The sequence below is a fragment of the Nicotiana sylvestris genome, chromosome 2 (assembly GCF_000393655.2).
Source record: "Nicotiana sylvestris chromosome 2, ASM39365v2, whole genome shotgun sequence".
Classification (NCBI taxonomy): domain Eukaryota; kingdom Viridiplantae; phylum Streptophyta; class Magnoliopsida; order Solanales; family Solanaceae; genus Nicotiana; species Nicotiana sylvestris.
In genome coordinates this window covers 144832818-144849312 of record NC_091058.1, presented here as the reverse complement: position 1 = coordinate 144849312, position 16495 = coordinate 144832818, and the positions used below count along the sequence as shown (strand labels likewise).

At 35.9% G+C, this 16495-nt stretch overlaps 1 long non-coding RNA gene across 1 annotated transcript; it reads right to left on the bottom strand.

Moving 5' to 3' along the window:
- Window positions 1-1805: 1805 nt before the first annotated feature.
- LOC104248801 (uncharacterized) lies at window positions 1806-3440 on the bottom strand. Its single transcript, XR_011405130.1, has 3 exons — window positions 3024-3440; window positions 2228-2436; window positions 1806-1987 (listed from the first exon to the last, which is right to left on the bottom strand). It is a non-coding gene; the product is annotated as an uncharacterized lncRNA (long non-coding RNA).
- Window positions 3441-16495: the final 13055 nt, after the last annotated feature.

Genomic DNA, 16495 nt, shown 5'->3' with positions numbered 1-16495 from the left:
CCGTGATGAGTTGTTAGTTGGATTGCTTGTATTGGCTGAGATGAGGTTCTTAGACCTGAATTTAGTGTTATGGTATCAGGGATGAGGAGTGTTTGGAAGTGAGCGGGTATTTCTGCTAAGATTTGGGTAATGGCCCTTGGAGGGTGGGAGAGCTTCGTGACTTGTTGACTTCATGGGCAGCTATGAGTTTCCGCATGTCTCTTTATCACGAGTAGTGTTGTGGAAGTCCGGAACAAGGTTGTATTCAATGTGAAGTATATTGCTGGCATCCAAGATGTTATTTGAGCAGCTATGGTGGTCAGAGGTTATTGCTTCGAGTATGTGAGTTGTGTGGAACAACATGTGATTGTATTCTGGATTGGAATTTTTGTCTCGATTTAGCTTGTTTGGGTGTGTTCAGTGTGATGATGTGGAATTCGGATCCTATTGTCACACCCCTTTTCTACCCCTCAAAATAATAATGTGGGTTATGGATTGTGGGTTAAAGAGTTTTTCCAATTAAAGTGACAATTTTGAAATAGAGATTATTTTATTTACAGAGTCGCCACTTGGAATTGATTTTTACTGGTGTTCCAAGTCACCTTTTATTTGAATCCCTATTCAAAGGAAGGTTTGACTCTATTATTATTGGTCTACGAAAATAAAGTCCGGGTAAGGAATTCTGTTGACCGGGGAGAAGGTGTAAGGCATTCCCTGAGTCCCGTGGTTCTAGCACGGTCGCTTTATTGACTACATTTGGCTTGAATTAAACTTGGATAAACGGTAATTTATTTGATTTTTATGCTTTTCTTATGTCCGCTTTTACTTATTTGATAAAAAATAATAATAATAAAATGTCATAATCACACTACGCTAATGAATGTGTAATCTAGACAAATTTATTGGCTTAGTCATAACAGCACTACACAAGCGAATCCACAGTTATGACAAAGAATTATTAACACGTTATTACTTTCAGAAAAATTACTATATTTGTGCATTGAAAAAATTATTTATTAAGAGTTACTATCGCGCTACGCAAGCGAATCCGCGAGTTTAGCAAAGAGTTTATTAAATTAGAAAATAATTAAAGCTAGTAGAAATAGTATGAGATTACTGAATTAAAATATTAAGAGTTAATATCACGCTACGCAAGTGAGTCCGTGAAATAATAATAATAATAATAAGTTAAAACGGACTTACTGGTTGCCTAGCGAATTAAAGGTACCTAAGTTATTGGATTATTATTACACATCATGAAAATTAACTAATTCTTAATAAGTCTATTCAACTAATCTAGTAAGTATTATTTTGAAGATAGATCATATTATTTATTGAGAAAGTGGGCCAATTTGCTTACTTAGTTATGACATTGGGCCAACATCTATGAAATAAATGGACAAAATATTTATAGACTTCTTAAAAGCATTGGGCCTATTGGACAGAATCTGCCTTGGCCAATTATTGGGCTCCGAAATGGGTACAAGCTGAAAGCCCAATAGATTTCAAATGCTGGTTTACTACGACAACCCACCTGGGCTAAATTACGAGTCTGGCCTCTTTTGCTCTAAGCCATTAACCCTTATTTTTAACTAGCAATTTCAAAACCTATTTAGGATCTAGCCACTTTCTACCAAAAAAAAAATCTAAAATCCTAGCAGAGATGGTCACATATAAAATCTGTAAAAATAAATAAAGGTTTCAAGCATGTCTCTTTGTTATTTTTCATAAACTAGCCAGAACTGCAAAGGTGCAAAAGGAGTCTTTAAGCACATTGCAACCTACTTGGAATATCTCAATTTTATATGCATCAATACTATAATAGATAGTAAAGACAATTAACACATGAATAAAAAAGTGTTTGATCAACCAAGGATTTATTTTACATATGAACTACAACAAGATATATTTAAACAATAAAGAAATTTAGCTAAGCACTCATTTATTTAAATGGACATGCTCTCAACAATCAAAATGAGTTCAAATCTTCTTGTTAGTGTGAAAACATCTGCAACATAAGATTAAAGAGTTACCTGAGTCGCAGAATAATAAATACAACAACAAAGAATGGAAGCTCAGCAACTAAAGCAGCATAAAAATAGCAGTACAACAACAGCAAAACCAATAGCAAATCTGTGTTAAAACAGCTCGAAAACTCAGAGAAGAAACCCAGAAGCAAACTCTAAAGAGGACTTATACTTTTCTAAAAAAAAAGGTTTGCACTTTAAGATTCACTTTTAAGACTTACAATTTCAGCTTACTAAAGGATGCTTCAGCTGCTAACTTTTTTTTTGTTGTTGAATGTTCAAAAGCAGAAAATGATCCCCTGGAAGTGTGATGGAGTCCCCCCAAAGTGAGGAAATGGCAGCTCTTAAATAGGCAAATTTGGACAGATTTTGGTTCACCAAATGTCTGTCCGACAAAAACTGACATTGTGTGCTAAACACTGTTCAAAATCTGTCCAAAGGTCAAAGGAAATCTACTATGTCAGAAACAAAGAGAAAAAAAATCATTTTAGCCACCCTAACTAGTAAAAGTAGGCCACTAGCACCCTATTTTGTGATAAAATAACATAAACTTCAGATTTTAACAACATCAACATCACCCTGTTGATTCAAACTAAACCAAGTATTAAAACATGTAATTAAACTTCACACATGTGTTATGAACCAATCGTAAGCAAACAAAAATTAACTATTAAAGCCAAACGAAACGCACGCTATCGCTGGAGCGATTTAATAAAACCAACTAGACAAACATAATCAAAAATGGATTAAATGAAGAAACAAGATAGAAACTAACTTTAACTAAAAAAATCAAAAATTTAATAACGGGGCAGGATTACGATTTTACCATATACTCTCAAGCATTTCCTCACTACCTCACTTTAATCAATACAAAGCTATTTTACTACTTCAACAAGTGCAAAAACAGAAAATTTAATTCCAAAACTTCAAAAACTAATGCTAAAATAATTAATAATAAAAAATAAAATCTGAAAAATAAAAATAAAAAATCAGCGATAAAAAAGAATAGGATCTTACCATTTTACAATTCAAGTGGCCGAAAAAATGGTGGTATGCCAAAAGAGGGTGTTCGGGGAGGTCGCCGGAATTTGGCCGGATTTTGGTCGCCGGATTTTCATGGTGAAATTGGCATCAATAGCTAGGTCTTGAGGAGATCTATCCATTGATGTAGGTACTGTGGGGTGGTAGTGGTTGGAGCTTCAATAATTTGGGCAAAAAAGTGACGAGAAAGTTTCCTAGATCTAAGATTCAAGGAGTTTGAGGGATTTTTGAAGGATTTGGTTTGGAGATATGGAAAGAGGAAGTTGTGGAGATTACATGGTGTGAATTTGGAGGTGTTTGGAGGTGGTCCGCCGGCGGTGGGGTGGCGGCAGCGGCTTGGGGGGAGAGAGAAGAGAGAGTGATGAGAGGGAAAGAAGAGAGAGGAAATAATGGGGAAATGAGGCAAATTTTTGGGGATTTTAGGCTTTAAATACCTAGGATGAAGATCAAACTAGGACCGTTGGATTAAATCAAGATGGGTGGATGAGATTGAATCTTGTCACTTAACCAAAACGACGTAGTTTCAAGACAAAACTACGTCGTTTTAAGCTCTTCTTGGCAGCCCCTTTTGGACCGGGTTTGGGCTCTTTGGGCTCAAATTTTGGGCCAATTTTGGCACAATTTTAATTAAATTACACTAGCACAAACCCTACCCTATTTATCAAACCATTACTCAACTCTTAAAACATATACATACACAAATAAGAACAAACACACACACATACATATTATATATATATATATATATATATATATATATATATAAGGCAAAAATTAGGCATTTACACCTATGATGAATTTCTCATGTTGAGGTTTGGGTCATGTTCTAAGGTTATGGACTAAGGAGGAGATGAGACCTTTAGTTAAATTGCATTGTCAGTTCTGTATAGGTTGGATGATGGGGAATCACCCCCCGGGTGTATGTATGAGGAGCTCATGCAGTGGTTCGATGGCTTTGGAACGACTTCGGACACATTCGAGGACGAACTTATGTTTAAGTGGAGGAGGATGTAACAACCCAACCAGTTATTTTGAGCAATTGCGTCCGGTTTGGCAGTTTGAGGTCACGAGTAGCTTCATATTATGTGTATCGACTTGCGTGCACAGTACGGGCGTGAAACCAGAAAGCTTTTATGTGAAAATATGAAAAATATAATAATTTCTAGAGTTAAAATTTGGTTTTTAGTTTACTTTGGTCAGCATTTTTGGTAAACAGAACCATATCTATGTTCCGACGATCCTGGGAGGTCGGCTGTAAATATGAGACTTGGGCGTATGCCCGGAATTGAATTCCGAGGTCCCTATCCTTACAATTTTTGAAGAAAATTATTGTGCTGGTTTTTTAAAGGAAATAAATAAATGAATTAATATTTGAACTCGTTGGTATCAAGCCCATATTTTGGTCTCGGAGCCTGGTACATGTTTGTTATGATATTTAAGTCCTATCTGTGAAATTTGGTGAGAATCAGAATTTTTTGACATGATTTGGACGTCCGGTTGAAAAGTTAGAAAATCATGAGTTTTGAGGTTAAATTCATAGTTTTTGATAATTTAATCATATGAGCAAGTCCGTATGATATTTTTAGACTTGCGTGCATGTTTGGTTTGGAGCCCCAAGGGCTTGGGTGAGTTTCGAATAGGTTTAGACTATGTTGCGCTTGTTTTTGGATGCTTCATCGTCCTTTCTTCAAGCAAAAATAATACCACATTGAGTAAATGTGGCCCAAATTCTGTTTTTATTGAACTATTAGATCCGTATGGAAATTATGGAGCCATAGGAAAAAGAATCATCGAATTTGGACTTCGTATGAGGAAGATATGCTCATTTTTGTGTCGGAAAGAATTGCTGGTTTATGGTGTGTTCGTAAATGCGAACTTTTTCATCGCATTTGCGATGCCCAGTTCGCAAATGCGACTTCTTCCAGCCCTTCTTTGTTCGCAATTTGCGAACCCTGGGTCGCAAATACGACATCTGAGGCATGTTAAGTGATTTTAGACAGGATTTTCACCTATTTTCAACTTTCTCAAACCCTACACCTCCATAGGCGATTTTCTAAGGTCCCAAACTTCTCCAAATCATTGGATAAGTGTTTCTAATCAATTTACAACTATATTTTGTGATTATATCTTAGATTTAACATCAAATTCATGAGAATCTAAAGGAAAATTTGGGGGAAATTATGAAATCTTTAAAAAATATAAAATGATGATTTGAATGACCAAATGGTATCAGAATTAGATAATTTTTGTATGGGTGAACTCGTAACGGAATGGGTGTTCGATTTTTGTAAAATTTGTCGGGTTTCGAGGTGCGGGCCCAGAGAGTTGACTTTTGTTGACTTTTTGTAAATTATATAAGAATCATAGTTTTGTCAACTGAAATTGTTTTGTCTTGCATTGTTTGATGTATTCAAGTCACTTTTGGCTAGATTGAGCCCAGCGTTGATGAATCAGTAAAGGAAAAGCTAAATTGAGTATTGAATTGGCCGGATTGAGGTAAGTATCTTGCCTAGCCTTGTGTGGGGGACTTCCCCTTAGGATTTGAGTCATCTATGCTAATTGTAGTCCGTGTATGCGAGGTGACGAGTGTGTGCTCGGACTTATTTGTGGAAAATTTGCTCTACGGTTCTTAGGTCCTTATGTCCATTATGTGAAAAATATCTCATTATGATTGGGTTTCCTAATTGCTTAAATTGTCTCTATATGCTCCATATGACGTTGTTAGCTTTCCTCTAATTCTTACGTGTTACATTTACCCTTAATTTCCTTAATTGAATTTATTACCTTCCTTATTGTTTTGATACTTCTTGATTGTGAGTTCCTCTATGACTTCATGCAAGTATGTTACATGTCCAATTGTTTTGGTTACCGGTGTAGTTATCATGTGCTTATTATGTCTTGTTGTTTTGTTAAGGTTATCGTGATTCTTGGTTTCTCCGTGATTCTCTTGTTGCTATATAATCATACTCTTGATGGTGGAATTTCCTTGTGATTGGATTGTTGGATTGTTGTTGATTACCTTGCCTGGATGTTATTGTTCATATTGTTGATTCCCTTGATGTTATTGTTCATATTGTTGATTCCCTTGCCGGGATGTATTGTTTTTATTGTTTGGGTGGGGATACCAAGTGATCCCCAACACATATATTAATGATACCAAGAGATCCCCAGCACATATATTTAGGATACCAAGAGATCCTCGGGATACCAAGAGATCCCCAGCACATATATTGAGGATACCAAGAGATCCTCGGGATACTAAGAGATCCCCAACACATATATTGAGGATACCAAGATATCCCTAGCTCATATACTGAGGATACTGAGAGATCCCCAAGTATTTACGTTTGGGACTACGGGACGGGATCCGGGGAGATCTCCTGTCGATATTCTGTGAGTGTGAACGCACGAAGGATGATGTCGTGCACTTTTCTGTTTGCTGTGTTTATTTGTTGCTATCAATTCAAGTGTTCTAACGGTTTAGATCCCCTTACTATTGTGATTCTTTGTGTTGGAACCCATAGTGTTGTCAATACCTCGCCGTATATATATATTTCAATACCTCAAATTTCAATAATTTCTACATTTTTTATTCAATTAGTTTTTCAATTAAATTTCCTTAAATCGTCTGAGGTTGCATTCTACTTAAAAAGGAATTTCTACTAAGTTGTAATTTATTAAATCCCATGTTAAAGGTAATAATTCATTCGATGTTGTATTTTAATTGAAAATGATACTTTCTTTATTCAAATGATTTCTAAAAATAACTTCAGCTTTTCTTGTTGAGTTCATAATTGGCTTAGAAGTTGTACTCTACTTTATGTTATGTAAATGAGACTCTTTGAACATCTTAATTGCATTGGTTATGAACCCTATGTACTGAGTAACATGAGAACGTTGTTGTGCAAAGAGAGATAGAAATATGTGCGCACAAGGTGCCGGGTGTGCTAAAGATTTGATAATTGAGGTTATGATATGGGGAATCGAGTTTGAGATGGATGGAATTGTGCATCAGAAATGATATGATTTATTGAGCTGACATCGACTTTCTTGTTTGAGTACATTTTTTTACTTGTTTGTGTTCCAGCTATGTTGATATTAATTGTAAGCACGTGATTTTTGCCCTATATGAGAATTACTCCCCAAAAATTCAAAATCAAATGATTTTCCTTGGTGTACAATTTTGTGAGATTTTGTGATATTTTTGGATAATTATTTGTATTTGTCTGTGTTTGCTTATTTGTTAAAGTAATAAAAAATACAAAAATATGTCGCATTTTGCATGTAGGATTTAATTCTATAATTGTTAGTAATTAAATTAGTTTTACAAAAATTAAAAATTACAAAAATAGGCATCTTTTGCATTTTTAGCATTTAATGTCCAAATGAACAATTTTATGCTTAATTATTACTTAATTGTGCGTTAATTGTTATTGGTAGTTAATTTGCGCTTTTATAACTTGATTTAGTTCTTAATAATAATTTAAGTATTTTTATAATTTATTTTTAGAAAATAAAAGAAGAAAAGAGAACAAAAATACAAAGAAAAATCGGATTGGGCCACTTCTTCAAATTTCAACCTCAGGCCCAAATAATTGCCCAATCTTCCCCATGACCCAGTCCACTTCAGACCGGGTCAACCCGGTCCACCCCATTAACACATTAACCCAACACCCCTCTTCATTCAAAACACAAAAGAAAAACAAAAAGAAAAAAAACCCTAAAAAACCTAAAAATGTTCCGCCACCCCCTTCCCTTTGCTTCTTCTTCTCCAAGCTTCCTCACACCCCATCCATGGATGCCTCCCATGGCTTCGTCTGCGTCCTCGTCGTCACCCCCCCTCGTCGAAACTCGAGCAGCCGCTGCTGCGTTGTCCAAACTCAGTCACGTCCAAACAACCCCGTCGCGACCAGCTCTCATCGAACGCTGCCATCGCGTCCAGCCAGTTCTGCCATCTTTCGTCGACGATGCTGTCGAGTATTAGCTTCGCGTCCAGCTCCCTCGTCCATGGATTTTGCTGCTACTGTTTCAGTTTTCTTCCTCGTCGTCCGTCCATGGATGTTGTTGCTACTGTTTCAGCTTTTCTTCCTCGTCGACATCCATGGCTGCCGTTCCAGCAGCTCCGTCTTCCTCCTCGACGAACTGATGTTGCTCACGTTTCTGGGAGTTTAATCCGCTGGCCATGGCAGCATCGTCGTTAGCTGCTTCTGCTTCCTTCGTCGTCCGCTTCAAGCTCGATCGTCCAGATGTTTGCTACTGTCCCGTTTTGCTACTGCTTCGTCGTTCAAATGTTTGCTACTGTCTCGTTCAGCTTCTTCACGTAAATCGCACCCCAGCTTCTTCAGTCAACTTCTTAAATTCGAGTTCGTCATCGTTGGTTCGAGCTTTGGTCGAGGCTCGTCAAGTTCGTTGTTTGTTTAGTCGTCCGTCGTTTCGATCCGGTTAGTAGATTTTTTGAGTTTTATTTTGTCCATATTTTGTTTGATATTTCTCGAATCTAAAATCAACAAATGTTTGTTTTGTTTATCGTTTGAATTAATTTTTAGTTTGTTCATGTGCTTTGTTAAATTAATTTTTCAGATTTCAAATGAAAGATTAATTAATTGTTTTTCATGTTATTTCATGTTTGTATTGTTGTTTAGATGAATATTTGTTAGTTTAATGTTTGTTAGATTCAAATTGAAATTTAATTCAATTTGTTTCATGTTGTTATGTATTTTCCAGAAATTATTAATGTTGTTTGAATCATGCGAATCCGTCATGTTTTGTTGTTTAAAAAAAATAGATTTAGTTCATGTTCATCTTTGTTTGAAGTTCATGTTTAATCCAGTGATTTAATGTGAGTTTATGTTTGTTTTTGATTTGTTGATTTAATTTGAATCATGCATATTGTTGTTTGTATTGTTGTCTCTTTGTTCATCCATTGATGGTCTAAATTAACCAGGATTGGTTCCCGATATGGTTAATTTATTTCCATTAATTTTGAGTTGTGTTGTTCATCGTGTTCATATAATTGTTGTTGAAGATTGTTGAAAAATTGGTCATCTTGACCATATTTTGGTCAAGTTATGATTAATTGATTGTTTAGAGCAGAGGGGTAATTTGGTAAATTGTATTGCATTCGGGGGTAGATTTGTAATTGCAATAAGGTCGGAGGGGTAGTTTGGTAATTGAACATTATTTTGATTCTTTATGTTAAGCATGGGGGACAAAATATAATGGGGTGAGGTTTTTGATGTACTTGTTTAATATAATGGGGGACAAGACAAATTATAATGGGTTGAGAATGTGGTATTTATTTAATGTAGACATGGGGGACAAATTGTAATGGGTTGTGGTGGATGCATTTATTTAATGTAGGCATGGGGGACAAGGTTTAAAATAAAGAAAACATTAAGTAGTGGGACAAATCATGCAATTGGGGGAATAATTTGGGGTTGGGAATTGAAGAATTGTCTTGCTATATATATAGGGTCACTTGAACATTATTGGGGGGACTTGAATATTAGTGAGAGGATTTTTGGGGAGAGAGTTTTAATACTTGAGGTTGAACATAAAACAGATTTCTACACTTGAGAGCGGACAGACTTGAAACATTTTGAGAGTAAAAGAGAAAATGCAATTTGAACTTTCACTCGAATAATTTCCGTTTGCTTTTCTCAAGTGTTATTCAAAAATCCGAAACTACTGCCTCTTGTATTTGTTCTCTCTTCTGCTTTGACTGTGATTGCACTTTGGTATTGCTGAGTTTTCAATCTGTTACTGGGTTATTCTACTGGTTGTTACTGGTTTGCGGTGTTGCTGAATCTGCTGTTGCTGTGGTATTATTGCTGCTGACTTCTCCTTCTTTTGTTCTTGTACTGCTGTTTCCAGGTACACATTTGTACAATCTCGGCTTGAAGCAAAAAAATGAAATATTAATCAGGCTTTGTTCCTGTTGAATTCCTCCTGTTTAGATTTGTGGTTGAATATAATTTGTCTTTCTTCTTATAAAGATGTAGTCGAATGATTAATGAATAATGAGGTTGCATATGTATACTTTCTTCATCTAATAATGTTAGTTTAAATTAATCGGAAAATAATTAATCTGTTTTGATATTATGGTCAATCTCATGTTCTAGTATTATCAAATAACAGAATATAAAAGTGAAAGCAGTTTTTCTCTGTACAAACTCGATCGCAATTTTCCATTCGCATTAGCCGTAAACTAATAACTAATAAGTTACGTTTTTCAGCATGTAATTAATTAAGAAATTTTCTTTTATTTTTAGAGACAAACTTAATAGAAAAATATAGTCACTATAGGTTTATCCTTTAAAATAAAAATGAGACGAGCCTCGCCAAATAAATCACAAATCGCCGGGGCCCTCAATAAAATACATAACCATTGACTAGACTTTGGATTTGGTCGTTTAATGAACCTTCACGGCATCTTCCTAAAATAACAATACGTTAGACTCTTTAGGACGCGCCTTAATAAATCTTACCTTCTTAAACTCGGGTGCGCATTTATGTGACTCAAATCCAAATCTCAACGGAGTCGAAATGTGTTTCTAATCACGGGTACATTGATTGTGACGTGGTTCGAGATGTGTGTCCATGACGTTGCAAATTCCTTTTAAAAAATAAGAATGAGATGAGCCTCGCCAAATAAAAATACAAAATTGCGGGGCCCTCAGTAAATATTTGTTTTCAAATTGCTTAGATTTCGGGATGGACCGTTTAGCAAAATTCCACGGTCCTACCCAAAATAAATACGCTAGTCGCTTTAGGCGCGCCTTTAATAATTTAATTTCCTTAAACTCGGGTGCACATTGATGTGACCCAAATCCAAATCTCAACGGAGTCAAAGTGTGTCGACGACCACGGGTACATTGATTGTAACGTGGTTCGAGATACATTTTCACAACGTTGCAATTCTTGACAAAAATAACAGTAAATGATAAAAGCGGTTAAAAGTTAAAATTTGCACATAAGTTCATATTCGTATAAAATCAGATAATCAAGCCAAATATAACAGTTGAGCGACCGTGCTAGAACCACGGAACTCGGGAATGCCTAACACCTTCTCCCGGGTTAACAGAATTCCTTATCCGGATTTCTGGTACGCAGACTGTAATATGGAGTCATTCTTTTCCTCGATTCGGGATTAAAATTGGTGACTTGGGACACCCTAAATCTCCCAAGTGGCGACTCTGAAATAAATAAACAAATCCCGTTTCGATTGTCCTTTAATTGGAAAAAACTCCCTTGCACCCCCGCGGGTGCGGAAAAAGGAGGTGTGACAGCTCTGGCGACTCTGTTGGGGACTAAACGGCCCAAAACCACTGGTTCAGGGTTAAGAATTCGAGCTTAGAATAATTGTTATTATTTGGCTTTATTTATTATGTGATTTTATTATATGTTTTAACCTAAATGTGCAAAATGATGCTTTTACTACTTTGATATTATTTGAACTGTATATATAAACTGTGCCGAAACCCCTCTCTTCTCTCTCTTGAGGAGTGCACGCTGGTCGTGGCTTCTTTCTGTTAGTGTCATGTACCAAAATAGAACGAGGATTCGGAGGAGTTGCAAAACCGGATGGCCTTTTGGTTACCGGTACACAACTCCCATCCTCGGCTCGAGTTGTCCCCTCGGGTAAGCCAGGTCTAGAACAAATACCCAGGTTTTAAACTTAGCATAACAAAGCCTCATGCCGGATCCCTAGTAGGAACGCTTATTTGCATCATGTGCATTTGACTTATGGGACTCAACACAGGGGTTGGGTCCGTCTAGGACTAGCAACCTGATATGAAAAGACCATTCTGATGCATCCTATTTGTTTTCCGTGCATTTATTTTGTCTCACTGACCGGTGTTTGAATATTATGAATATTGTGAAATTGAAAAAAAAAATAGCGGTTAGGGAATTGATTGTTTATTTTTGAAAAAATCCAATACCCAAATACTGTCAAAACTCTGCCGAAATTTTGAGAAAATGAAAAAAAAGCGTCTTTTTAGTTTGTTTTATTAAAAGCAAAGGAAAAATAGAAGAAAAAAAATCGTTGTTCTGTCTTGGTTGTTCAAAAAAAAAAATAGAAAAAAATAAATAAAATAGTTTGTTTTTTTAAAAATAGTTTGTTTTGAAAGCGGTTTTATTATTTGTTGCAAATATATATATATAAAAATCCAAAAGTTTTTCTTTATTTCCAAAAATGTATATATATCTTTATTTGTTGCAAAAATATTTGTTTTGCAAAGTCTAGAAAAGTTTTTTTTAGACTCCCAATTTTCAAAACAAAAATCCAAAAATATTTTCTATTATTGACTTCTTTAGAAAGTCTTTTTAATTATTAAAAAAAACATATATATATATATAATAAAAAAAATCCGAAATATTTTCCCTCTTCTTTAAATATTGAAAAGAAAATTCAAAATTCAAAAAAAATATTTTTTTAGAAAGCATTTATTTTATTAAAGGTAAAATTCCAAAAAAAATATTTTCTTTCTTCTTTAGAATAAGAGAAAACAAATGAAAATTCAAAAAAAAAATATCTTCCTTTTACTTTTGAAATTCTCAAAGTTCTAATCAAAAGAAAAGGAATTCTTAGAAGTCTTTCTTTCCAAAAGAAAATCAATCAAAAATCCAAAAAAAAATACTTCCTTTCTTCTTTTAAAGCAGTTCTTTTACAAATTCAAAAATAATAATAATTTAAAATTAGTTTATTTACTTTATTCGTGATCTGCCCGAACTACGCGGGTTTGATTCTCACCGGATGTGAGATACGTAGGCAACCCTCATCGGGTCCAATCCCACCTTTTGCCAAAATAGCCAAAAACAAATAAATAAATAATAATAATAATAATAAATAAATAAATAAAAAAGAAACATGTCAAAATTTGAATTCTGTCATAAAGAGTTCGGGTGATGCTGTTTTGTCATAAATAGCCGAATGTTCCCGAAATGGACGCCGGAAGGCTGACTTTGCATAAATAGTCACTTGTGGGTCCTATTTAAGATTTGGTCCAGTTGACCCACACAGCCTTAAAAATTTTCGTCCCCGAGACGTTGAAAGGCCGTGTTTGCAATATTGAGTTTTCTAATTTGAAAAACGATAAAAAGAGTCATAAATAAGCCGGGTGATTCTGTTTTTTTTTCATAAATAGCCGAATGTTCCCGAAAGGGACGCCGGAAGGCTGACTTTGCATAAACAGCCACTTGTGGGTCCTATTTAAGATTTGGTCCAGTTGACCCACACAGCCTTAAAAATTTTCGTCCCCGAGACGTTGAAAGGCCGTGTTTGCAATATTGAGTTTTCTAATTTGAAAAACGATAGAAAGAGTCATAAATAAGCCGGGTGATTCTGTTTTGTCATAAATAGCCGAATGTTCCCGAAAGGGACGCCGGAAGGCTGACTTTGCATAAACAGCCACTTTTTGGGTCATGTTTAGGAATTTTGGTCTAGTTGACCCACACAGCCCTATAAATCTTCGTTCCCGAGGCGCTGAAGGACCGTGTTTGCAACACCAGATTTTATTGTAATTTGAAAAGAAGAAAAAACAAAGAGTCAGCGGTCAAGTGAATACCGTTTGGATTTTAGTCAAAAATAAGCCGAGCCAGCTTCGGCCGCGTCTTAAACCGTTCTTGCCGAAACAGCCTTAGAGTATCTCTCAGTTGTCGAAAGGCTATTTTCGTAAAAGAACGGACAAGTTTTCAAAGTGTCATAAAATAATCCTCCCCGGCCTCAAAATTCATGTGAAATTTGGAAGGGGCCACATTTGCAAGAATATGTGGGTTGTTTGATTTTCCAGTTTGCAGGTCATCTTCAAACCTTTGAAACCAAGTTTGTTATAATATGAAAATTGAAAAAAAATGTTTAGTATTGTTTATCTTTTAGTGGTCCGAACTACGCAAGGTCTGATTCATGCGGGGTCATGATACGTAGGCAATCTCCATAAGATTCGACCACAACAAAAAGAAAAACAAAAAAAAATGAAAAAAAAAGAATGAAAAAAAAAAGAAAAAAAAAAGAGAAATGAAAAAAGGAAAAATGAATGAAAAAAAATCGAAAAAAAAGAAAAAAAAGATGTTGTCAATAATGAGGACCGACTGAGTCCATTCTAACCTGTTTTGTTTTGAATCACAAAGAAAGAAGGTGGTTGGTTTGTGTTAAGCCGGAAATACAAGATCCAAAAGCACGCTTTGCGGGAATCAGGCGTGATGACAGAAGCATTCGAGTCCTATTGGGAACTTGTTGACTAAGGGTGATGATATTGAAGTTGGCAATGGTCTGGAAATACTGATGCAAAGCTCAGTGGCTAAGATGCCAGTTTCGCTAAAGTGGGAGGACGCTCCGTTCCTTGGTTAGCAAGAGAGAAGCTGTTGGTGGCTTATTTTGTTGTCATTTCTGTTGTCCGGATTATTCTTAGGGTTGTAATCCGAATATTTTCTTGTGTCAAACCTTCCTATCTTTCCATTTTGTCATATCATTTTGTTTAAGTTTTGTCGAGGCTGTGTTAGGATTTTATTCTGGTTGTTTTGTTTGTTTTATTATTCAAACCATTTCGTCGGTAGTCTAATACAAAGCCGGTCTTTTGTTATTTCCAGTCATCTTTTTTTTAGTCCTTTTATCATTTTTGTTCAATGCCGATTCTAGGGACATGACGTGCGCACCCAGTTTGGGCCTAATCTTAAAAGTTAATCATAAAACCCTGGGAAGGTGATCAAAGCATTTAAAGGAAATAAGAACGGTTTGAGATTATTTACATTTGCAAGTAAAACTCAAATAAAACCGTTAAAAGCAAGATTCGCCAAATTGGCATGAGGGTCATTCAGGATAATGAGAGTGTCGCCCAACGGTGCTTTAGAAATGACAAAGGAAAAAGCAAATGTTTAACATAATTGTCAAGTCCAGCACCATCGGAAGAGACTATAAATCTATTGCTTAATTGTGTTGTTTGCACTTGGCATGTTTTGAAGACTGGAATGACGAAGGCATTTTGTTCTTCTACCTAAACACTTTATCCTTCGTTACCCCTTTTGAGCCATATTGTTTTTCTTTCGTACCCCTCGTTTGGAATCAGTAGCAACGAAAAAAAAAAGGAATAAAAGAAAACAACAAAACGAAAAAAAAAAAAAGAAAAAAAAAAGAGAAAAGAAAAGAGAAATGATAACAAAAAAATAAAAGAAAGTCAAATGAAAAAAAAGGAATTGGGAACTACGTTTGACCTGATTCCTCAAAGAGGATACGTAGGCGCTTCACTGCTCGGTCATAATTTTGAAAAATGAAAAAAAAATCAATTAAGATATCCCCAAGCAAGAAACTGGGGCAAAGGTTGCGTTTGTTGTAAATAAATCTAATTCCGAAGGTTGTAACTAATAACCCAAAATTAATGCATTTTTTGAGCCTTTAATACCTTTTCTTTCTAGCCCTATCCAAAACCCACATTATGGTCCAAAGAAAGACCTTCTGATCAGTCTTCAAAAGATGCCAAGTCAGACAAATGAGAGTCTTACCGGTGAACATAACATTCTGTTCCACAGCAGAAAGGACTCTAATCCCCAGCAAAAAGAGTCATGCCGGCAACACTCCAAATCCCCAGCTGGAAAGTGATACAAATGAGAGAGTCTTATCGGTGAAAACCTTCACAGGCACCATAAGGCGATGAAAGCTGAGAGACAAACCAAAATGAGAGAGACTTGATAGTGAAAACCCTTCGGGCACTACAAGTCGAATAAGATTGAGAATCAGATGGGAATCGCCAATTGAAGGTCTTGAAAGACGATTGACGACGGAGGATAGGCCACATGTGCATGTCATGACCATTAGAGTCAGTATCTGCGTTTGATAGATTTTTATTTATAGTTTCTTTTGTTAAAGAGTCCTCTTTTTCCTTCGTCTTTTTATTCTGTTCCCTTTTATCTTTTTCCTTTCATAGAAAAATTCCCCAATCGAGTCTGTTTGGTCAGAACAAGTGTGAATTGACTTCAAAATATGCCATCAACTCTCCAATTATGCAAGATGAGATCTTACTAGTACATCCAAGCGGTATAGTCAGCAAGGAACAAGCGCGAGGCCAATGTCAAGAAAAATATCCCCAGCAAAAGGGAATTGACAAAAGGATTGACGAGTGTCAAGAGGGATATCCTTGCCAAAACCAAGGCCCGTGAACAAAGCAAGGAGAGCAGTGAGCATGATTTGGGAAATTCATGAGAGACTAAAAGGTCGGAAAAATGCAAGTTTCCGAGCTATGTCACAAAAGAAGAGGGATATCCCCAGCAGGAAGGGATTATCCCCAGCAAATAATATCATCCCCAACAAGTTGTGGAACGCAGAGCAAGGAAGAGAAAAGGAAAATCATCCCAGTAGGAGTATCACAACCAACCACCATGTTTTAAACTAACAAATTCTGTTTGATTTGAAGCAGGTAAAGGAAATGGCATTGAGGCCAGAAATGCATGCCACA